We start from the raw sequence: 9,182 nt of genomic DNA, 5'->3' as shown, positions 1-9,182 counted from the left end.
TTCATTAACATTCATTTTCTACAACTTTGCAGCACAATCTTCTTAAACTTCAATATCCTTCCGATTCATGGTAAAGTTGAGACTGTCTTGCCATATACTGCAGCCTAACTCATGGGGTGTCACCCGACAAAGGTCCATGGTCCCACAGAGGGACAAATGTAGAGATGAATGGATTATCGAATGGATGAGGAGGTAGGAAGATGAAAGAGGAGGGAGGTCTGGCAATCCCCCGGCCGGGCGTCGGTGTTGCCATACCGCCCACACTTATCATTATGCCTCTCAAAGTGTGTATATCTCATCATTTTATAAAGAAATGGGCTTCCTCTACTCGCAAAGTTATATATCAAGTTGAAAAACGCGATTTATAAGCATTTATACGTAGGTAAATATATGATAATATTGTTAGCGTTTACTACATCTCGATCCGAGGCAGTAGTTATTTAACAACATATTTAGCGTCACACAGAGCGCGTTAAAGGTTTGTGAATCGCGCGCTAACCCGTGACGTCATCGATTCGTTGGTAGGCATTACCGCGCGAGCTTTGTGGATCGCAATGTTCTGAAAACTACGCACTAAGGGCCCAAAACTACGCACTAAGCCTTTGTGATTGATTGATTGATTGATTGATTGATTGAGGTTTATTGTTGCAGAGAATTACAACAAGGGAGATGAAAAGTCATGCCATCTCATCCTCCAGACAAGACATTATAATAACATATAGCATACAAAATGATCGAAAAATACATATAATTACGTTATGTAAACATTTCTAGTCACAGCCATCAGAGGTCAACAGTTAAATAAATAAATAAATACTGAGTAACATTAATGCTAATAACCCATCAGGAGGAGGCAGCCACACACTGGATCAGTAGGGATGGGCAAAATTGGGGTGGTCTCTAAGAATGGTTGGGAGAACATCTTTATTTACAAGCCAGTTGACCATTTCTGCAACATCATAGTGACCCCGTGGTCTGTAAGGTGCCACCAAGGGACATTCCAGCACATATATAATGATCCAGGGTGTGGCACCGCTCACCTCCTAATAGTACTGTTGTGCTGGCCAGAAGAAGGAGAAGGGAAAAACGAGGAAAGGGAGGCGAGGAGGGCGAGCGTCCCCAGGGGGCGGGGGCAGGCCAGGCGGCCAGGCAGGAGCCATATACTCGCATATATTTGTGCTACATGTTTCTGAATCTGAAAAATATACTGTAATATGTTATATTCTACTGTTCTGGATATATATAGAGAAGAGGGCGAGAGAGTCTAGTCCCAGTCATAGTAAGCTAGTGGTAAGTGAAGAGTCAGAGGAAGTGTACTACTAAGGAAGAGCTGTTTTACATTGTTCCTCCTCCTCCACGGTCTGTGCTGACGGCGACGGGAACCCAAGTAACACAGTACCAAGCCGCAGTCGCATGACAACTAAATCATAAGAGGCACTGTGTCTACCACTGGTGGAAGACAAATTATCAGGCAGACGCTTGGGAATCACAGTGTCAGCACATTCTTCATGGGTAGTGTTGTCACGAATGAATATGATGAATATGCCACACCCAGATTTGCTGCCGTTAACAGACCCGTCACAATAGACATGGACAGCCTCAGTGTGAGAATAAGTGGTTAATTTGGACATAAAATGATAGTCTATTAAAGATCTGACAACAGTGATATAAAACATGCGAAGTACTGGAATTCCAACCCCAAGGCCCCTGTTTGCCAAGGTTCGCAGTGGGACGAAGCGATCTCGAGGGAGGCAGGCAGCTTGGACATGTTCAACACGTACAAAGGGCTGGTTTCCTGAAGCTAATCTGTGCGCCTAAGTATTTGTAACTCTGTACACGTTCTAGCTTAGTGGAATTTACAGATGGGGGCCGGCAAGAGAGAGAGAGAGAGAGAGAGAGAGAGAGAGAGTGCAGACTCTGAGACGTGAGTGAAATTTAGTCTTGGATGTATATTAATAATTAATCCTATATATACACACACACACACACACACACACAACTCCTCAAGATGGTGCAAGGCTGAGGTCAGGGTTCGAGGGGTATCACATTGTATGAGAATGTCATCAGCATAGATGATAACTTCTGTGCCCTGTGGAAAAGTATGTCGTGCTATGTGATACTGGTGTGTGGGAGACACCGGAGAGAAAGGACGGAGATGATGAGGGTGGCACTGAGTGAGATGGGCTGGGATGTGAATGGGAGGATTGCAAGAACGGAGAGGGAATGGATGCTGCTGCTGCTGGGACTGAGTGATGAAGCAAATGATAGAATTATAGAAGCCATGAAGAGTTTTCTGGAAAAGATGTGGTGTGCAAGAAATAGGGAATTGGAAGATTTGTAATGGATACTGCTTGTGTTGTTTTATTTTTACAGGTTGTGCCGATACGAAGGCCTGACTCTCCATGATCTTGATCTTGATCTTGTAGTCACAGCTTTCTCAGGATTTCTCTAGCCAAGCCTTTCCAACCGGCGAAATAAAATGTGAAAAACAAAACAAGGAAATGTTCTTTCTCAGGGTAACATTCCCTCCCTACATCTTTCCACTGCCCCACACTGCCTCAATCACCTTGCCACTGTCCTCTCACGTCCACCCATCTCCCCTTTCATCACCCCCCACTCCACTCTCCTCTCTCCTCCCGTTCACATCCATCCACCTCAAAAATACATGCATCATCTTCATCCTCTTCCTGCATTCCTGCACCACATCATTCACTGTGCACATCGTCCACACCACACACACCACACCCCTGTCACATCATGCTCTACTCAGACCATCTATAGTATCTTCCACATCTTCACACGACACTGCGCTCTAGCACGGAAGAAAAAGATCCAGGAGCTTCCCAGGCTCATACCATACCACACTTCACCTCCTCTTTCTCCCTACCACAGTCGAGGTTTTTTTCTTTCCATCTCATTCTTCCTTTGCTCAATCCTCTCAGTACACCCACCTACCTAACCTTCTTGTCTATCATCTATTATTTCATATTTTTATTTGCCATCTCTTATACTCCACAAGTATACTTTCCTTGCTAATCTTGCATCCTCCATTTGTTCCAGTCTCAACGGGTCACCTGTACAGCAAGAGCAAGAGCAACAACAACAACAACGCCGAGGCGCCACCGTGAAGTGACAGCATCCACCACTGACGGGGCTCTGGAGGCCGTGGTCCCGCAGCCTAACTAGCCCCATAAAACACTCCAAAAGAAGAAGTAATTGGCCCCTAAAACACTCCAGAAAAGATACAGAAGAAGAGGCCGTGGTCCCGTGGCCTAACCAGCCCCACAAAACATTGAAGACAAATAAGAATCCTTGTCCCCAAACTGCCTGCTGCCACGACTGTGACTACGCTTCCTGTTCACCGCACTGACGGCCGAGCCAGCACGACAACAACAACTTCCCGCAGGTGAAAAGAGAACGAGGGAATAGTGCCCGATGTAGGTGTGGAGGTGAACGTTCATATAAGAAGAGGAAGGTTGTGCTATGTGAAGGGCACTCAGGGAAACACCCAAAGAGACAAGACAATATACTGTGGTACCAGACCGGTACCAGACTCTTTAACTGCTTGCCAAGAAGTTTGAGAGACCTAACAGGGTTACCAGTAGAGTCCTTCATATATTAACTGGACAAGTAGCTCAGCAAGCTATCAGATGAACCACCCACACCATGCTACCCAAGCTGCCTCCACAACACCCTGCCTGAAGTCATCCAGAGAGCAGGGGAAGGGGAAGTGCCTGGAATCAGTGGAGACCCACCTTAACTGTGCCAATAACAGGCAAAATCAACCAAAGTAAGTAACACACTCCAAGGCTGCTGCTGCAAAGGTTGGGGCCACCTTCCTCAGTAAGACAGGCTGCCCACTACGTCTGTGTGGAGGAACAGAGAACAAGGAAAGGACGAGGACAACAGCAACACAGTCAATCATCGCAGAGGTTGGGGCCGCTTCACCTGCAGGGCTGGACAGCAGCATGAGTGGCCAGGACAAGCAGGAGCAGACTGCTGCAGGGGGCAGGAGGGTCAGAGGTCATCAGATGAAGCAACTTGCTGCTGGCAACTCCAGCAACAAAGGAGAGAGGAAGTTTGTGTGTCTGGAGTGTGGAAAAGAATTCACCTCAAGGGATGGCCTTAAATATCACACCTTTATACACACTGGTGTGAAGAACTATGAATGTAAGGAATGTGGGAAAAAATTCAGCCAGAAGGGTACACTTCATAGACACACCCTTACACACACTGGAGTAAAGAACTATGAATGTAAGGAATGCAGAAAAAAATTCACCCGGAAGGGTACACTTGATAGACACACCCTTACACACATTGGTGTAAAGAACTATGAATGTAAGGAATGTGGGAAAAATTTCTTCACTAAGAATACCCTTGATAAACACACCCTCACACACACTGGAGTAAAGAACTATGAATGTAGGGAATGTGGGAAAAAATTCAACTACAACTGTCACCTTGAAAGACACACCCTTACACATACTGGTGTAAAGAACTATGAATGTAAGGAATGTGGGAAAAATTTCAGCCTGAAGAGTGCCCTTGAGAGACACACCCTTACACATACTGGTGTAAAGAACTTTGAATGTAAGGACTGTGGGAAAAATTTCAGCCGGAAGAGTGCCCTTGATAGACACACCCTTACACACACTGGTGTAAAGAACTTTGAATGTAAGGTATGTGGGAAAAATTTCAGCCTGAAGAGTACCCTTGATATACACACTTTTACACACACTGGTGTAAAAGATCTTGAGTGTGAAGAGTGCGGGAAGAAATTCAGTGTGACGTCACACCTTAAAGAACACGTCTTCAGGCACTATGGCCTTAGAGAGTTCAAGTGTGATGTCTGTGGAAAGGTCTTTAAGACAAAGCGTGACATTGCCAGGCACATGAAGACCCACTTCAGAAGTGTGTCTGCCCGCAGTAGTTATAGTGACCAGGTTCCGTATGCACAAAAATTATAAGAATAGCTACGAACACTTAACGGCTAAGAATCGTTAAGACCTCTACTTAAAATGGCGGTGAGCGGCTAAGCGCTGGAGCTGGAGCACTTGGCGGGCGAAAAATTTAAGACAGGTGAGGGGCTCTCATAGTACTGTTAAAAAACTTCAAGTATAGCAACATGGCGGATTACAGCGAGAGGAAAGGCATCACCTCCGAACATATCGGCCTCGTCAAGACGACTTGGAAACATGTAATGATTTGAAACTCATCCTGAAATATCTATGGACTGTGCTGATCGTGCTGAGATGAGTGGTTCGGCGAGGCAGACCTTGCAACCTTCACAGACCACTATAAATTGAGTGATAACACTCTACCCTCCAAGTGATGGCTGGTGACCACTTGCCACCACCCAAAGACTGCTACTAAAGGAGCACTTGAGTAAGTGTGCTGTAAGCTCCACGGGCAGCAGTGTGTGGCTGGCTGTATGCAGTCCCCAGCCATCGCTTTGAGGGCATCCAATGTCTGTTATCACTCAACTTAGGTAGTCTGTGAAGGTCCAGTCATCACTGGTGCACGTGCATCTTCCCTGTGATCAACACCTGCAGCACACCGCCAGCCACAGACTGCTGGCCAAGGAACGAACACAGGTGAGCCAACTGACAAGGACAAGGAAATTAACATGACCGTCTACTTGTACATGTTGCCTAAGGTGGGCCGCGTGCGGCTTGGGACGTGGGCATTGTGATCGTCCTTGTCCATAAGACTTTGCATATCTGTAAGTTTATTTGCAATGATTAATGATGTTTTAGTGACCTTTGAATTATATTAAATATTACTTATGCAATCTGAAGTTATTTATTTGTATTTTGCATTTTATCCAGTGTTTAAGAGTAGCCTATGGCTGATGTCAGCTTGCCCCGTCATGGTGTAACGTCATCACATCACAAGTGTTGATGTGGACAAAAATGTTTTTGGTGCAGTGTTTGGAAAAAAGAACTGAGCAATGAGAGGAGCAAAAAGAAAGGTGTAATAGTGGAAACTAAGAAAAGGACAGAGAAGGGAAAGCCAAAAGAAAAACCAGAGTAAGCTAAAGTGAAGAAAAGAAAAAGGAAAGCAAGTCAGTGAAAGCAAAGTATGCAGAAAAACAGAGCTCAGTGCAGGTGAAGTGAATAAGTGTGCACAGTGTAGTAACTAAGTGTGAAGTACCTATTTAACTAAAATGCTTCTCAGTTTGTTCAGATTCTGTAGGCTACATATTTGAATGCCTTATTTTTGTGTTTGTTTCTTATTGTTTTTAACTTATTAAATTCTTAATTTGCTTTCTTTTATTTTGTACCATAAATGCAATATGCTAACTTGTCAGCATTCGTTACCTGTCCCACTGAGACTGATTGTTGCTTTATTTGTAAGTCATATATAAACATAAGTAGTAATGTAATTTGTTGCAAGCTGTCCAAATACTGTTTAAACACAATATATTATTGTACAGTGTTTGTTAAAAACAGTAATTTATCCACAGGAAAAGTAGATGAACACTAGATACCATAAGGGTCTAGAAAAACCCACCATCAGTTTGTTCCGATTCTCTACCGATTTGAATGCTTCATTTTTGTGTTTGTTTTACTTGTTTTTAACTTATTATATTATTAATTCGCTTGCTTTTCTTTGTACTATGAATACAGTATGCAAACTTTGTCAGCATTCATTACCTGTCATAGTGAGTTTGATTATAGATTTATTTTTAAGTCACCGACAAGGGTGTAACTCATTGCCGAAGTGCTACGGCCTCTGTAGCTTACTCTGTTCTGCTGAGGCAGTAGTACAGATATCCAGAAGATCAACGGAACCCTTCAAACTTTCTCACTCAACCATCCTCCACTCGGTGTTCGTCTGTAACAATGTGTGAATATTGCCAGTAATGTAGATACAGTAATAATGGTCTCTCTCTCCTAGTAATATTAATTAACTTAATGAAAGGATTTGAAACCTTGATGCCGTGTTTGAACTGTTTTCTTTAGCTTGTATATATATTGTAGTAAACTCTTCATTTTACATGTTCAGTTTTTGTCCTTGTGAATTTTTTATATTTTTTTACTTGCGGGGCGCCAAAGTTCAGCTTGCCCGAGTGCCCTGCAGATAAATCCGTATACAGTAGTAAATATCAATTAAAATGATCTAATATCTAATCATGATACCTTACTACTATCCATATCCATAGCTGGGCGTTATCGCGATAAGTTATCGCGATACTTTATCGCTGATAACAAAATCGGATTATCGGTCATCCGCTACTTATTTAAATATATATCGGTATCTTCGTTGCTTTTGTAACCAAACCAGCGATTATCGCTACTTTTTTTCTGCCTCTCAGAAAAAAAAGTTGTCTCCTCCCTACTGCGCATGCGTGGCCCGGGCACCCGGAATTGTATGAAAAAACTTCGGGGTATGAAATACCTTCGGTGAAGAGATTTCATACTTAGATTATCAACATTAAAACACAAGGTTATTTTTCTATCTTAGACTCAAAATTCAATATATCGAAGAGAAAAGTAATTTAACTTTGCCCAAAAAATGATTATTCAGTCCCTCAAATTTGATATTCCATATTCGTTGGTGAGCATGCCATGGTATTGAAGGCACCCGATGTTGTGTTATTTGGTGTCCCATCGTCAAAAGCTGGCGCTTTTGTTTACGAACACTGGTCTCTCGTGAACTGCGCATGTTCAGACCAGTAAGCGTAGCCCTGTACAGTCTCACAAAGCTTTTTAACACATTAAGAGTTGCTGGAAGGCTGAATCAGACATACAGTACCACCATCCTCGCTGTTTTAGGAACCACACTCTGTACATATAAATACAACTCGTAAAGAGTGTCGTTCTGGAAACAGCGGGGATGGTGGTAGTGGTACTGTTTGTCTGACTCAGCCTTCCAGTAACTCTTAATTACGGTTGAAAAGCTTTGTGAGACTGTACAGGTCTACGCTTGCTGGTCTGAGCATGCACAGTTCACGAGAGACCAGTGTTTGTAAACAAAAGCGCCAGCTTTGACGGTGGGGACGCAAAATAACACAACACCGGTTCAGGCGTTTCTAGTATTACCGTCCACAGGTATGTGTCAACGTGTGGTTTTCAGGTTTCGTAAGTTTTCTAAAATACGGATAATGAAAATGTGAATTCATCTATGTTTTTTTATTTGAAATATCAATATAGTATCGTTTTCGCCTATCGGACTTATCGCTAGCTAGTATCGGAATTGTGGATTTATATCGGGTATCGGTTATCGCCTATATTTGTGTCTCCAGTTAATGAATATCGGTTATCACCGATAAGGTTTTCCATTATCAGCTATCGGGAATAACGTTTTCTGTTATCGTGCCCAGCTATGTCCATATCAGACCCTATGACATACCGTTTTTCGCAAATACAGTAATCCCTCGCCATATCGCGGTTCACTTATCGCGGTCTCGCTGTATTGCGGATTTTTCGCTATATCGCGGGATTTTGCGGTAAAATAAGCTATTTTTTAATATTTTTCCGTCGCGGCCTATTGCGCCGTTAGTCTTTTCCCTGGTTCACTCCTCCCCCACTTCCTTTCTTTCTTCTCCCTCTCTGTCTCCGTATTTTTCTCCTTCTCATTTCTTTCTTCTTTTCCTTTCATCTCCCTCCCAGTTTTTCTCTTATAATCACTTTCCCTCCCACTCACACCCTTTCTCTCCCTCACTTTTACCTGACCCTCCCTACCTCTCTCTTTTAATCTCTCTCCCACCCACTCACATCTTTTCTCTCCCCCTCTTTACCTGACCCTCCCTACCTCTCTTTTAATCTCTTTCCCTCCCACTCACACCCTTTCTCTCCCCCTCTTTCCTCACCTATACCTGACCCTCCCTACCTCTCTCTTCTTTTCCCGTCCCATTTCCTCCACTCACTTCCCTTGTTTCCTCCTTTCTCACACTCTCTTATCTTTAGTCTTATCTCTCACTCTATCACGCTTCCTCCCTTTCTCCTTCCCCATTAGATTATATGAACACACACACACACACACACACACACACACACACACACACACATAAGAACATAGGGAGACTGCAAGAGGCCGAATGGCCTACACAGGGCAGCTCCAGAGCCCCCCCACTACTCACGATGGAAGAGGTGTAGTTTCAGGGGTTACAGGTAGAGGCTTGATCCTCGTTTACCTTCGGTACGGGCGTACGCTCAAATACCCTGTCTCCTTACTGC

General features: G+C 43.7%; 1 long non-coding RNA gene across 1 annotated transcript; it reads left to right on the top strand.

The window, feature by feature from the left end:
- Positions 1 to 3,069: 3,069 nt before the first annotated feature.
- Positions 3,070 to 6,999, top strand: LOC126984641 (uncharacterized). The gene is made up of 2 exons (XR_007737181.1): positions 3,070 to 3,212; positions 5,829 to 6,999. It is a non-coding gene; the product is annotated as an uncharacterized LOC126984641 (long non-coding RNA).
- Positions 7,000 to 9,182: the final 2,183 nt, after the last annotated feature.

The sequence above is a fragment of the Eriocheir sinensis genome, chromosome 57, assembly GCF_024679095.1.
Source record: "Eriocheir sinensis breed Jianghai 21 chromosome 57, ASM2467909v1, whole genome shotgun sequence".
In the NCBI taxonomy this organism is placed as follows: Eukaryota; Metazoa; Arthropoda; class Malacostraca; order Decapoda; family Varunidae; genus Eriocheir; species Eriocheir sinensis.
This window is presented reverse-complemented; position numbering and strand designations above follow the sequence as displayed.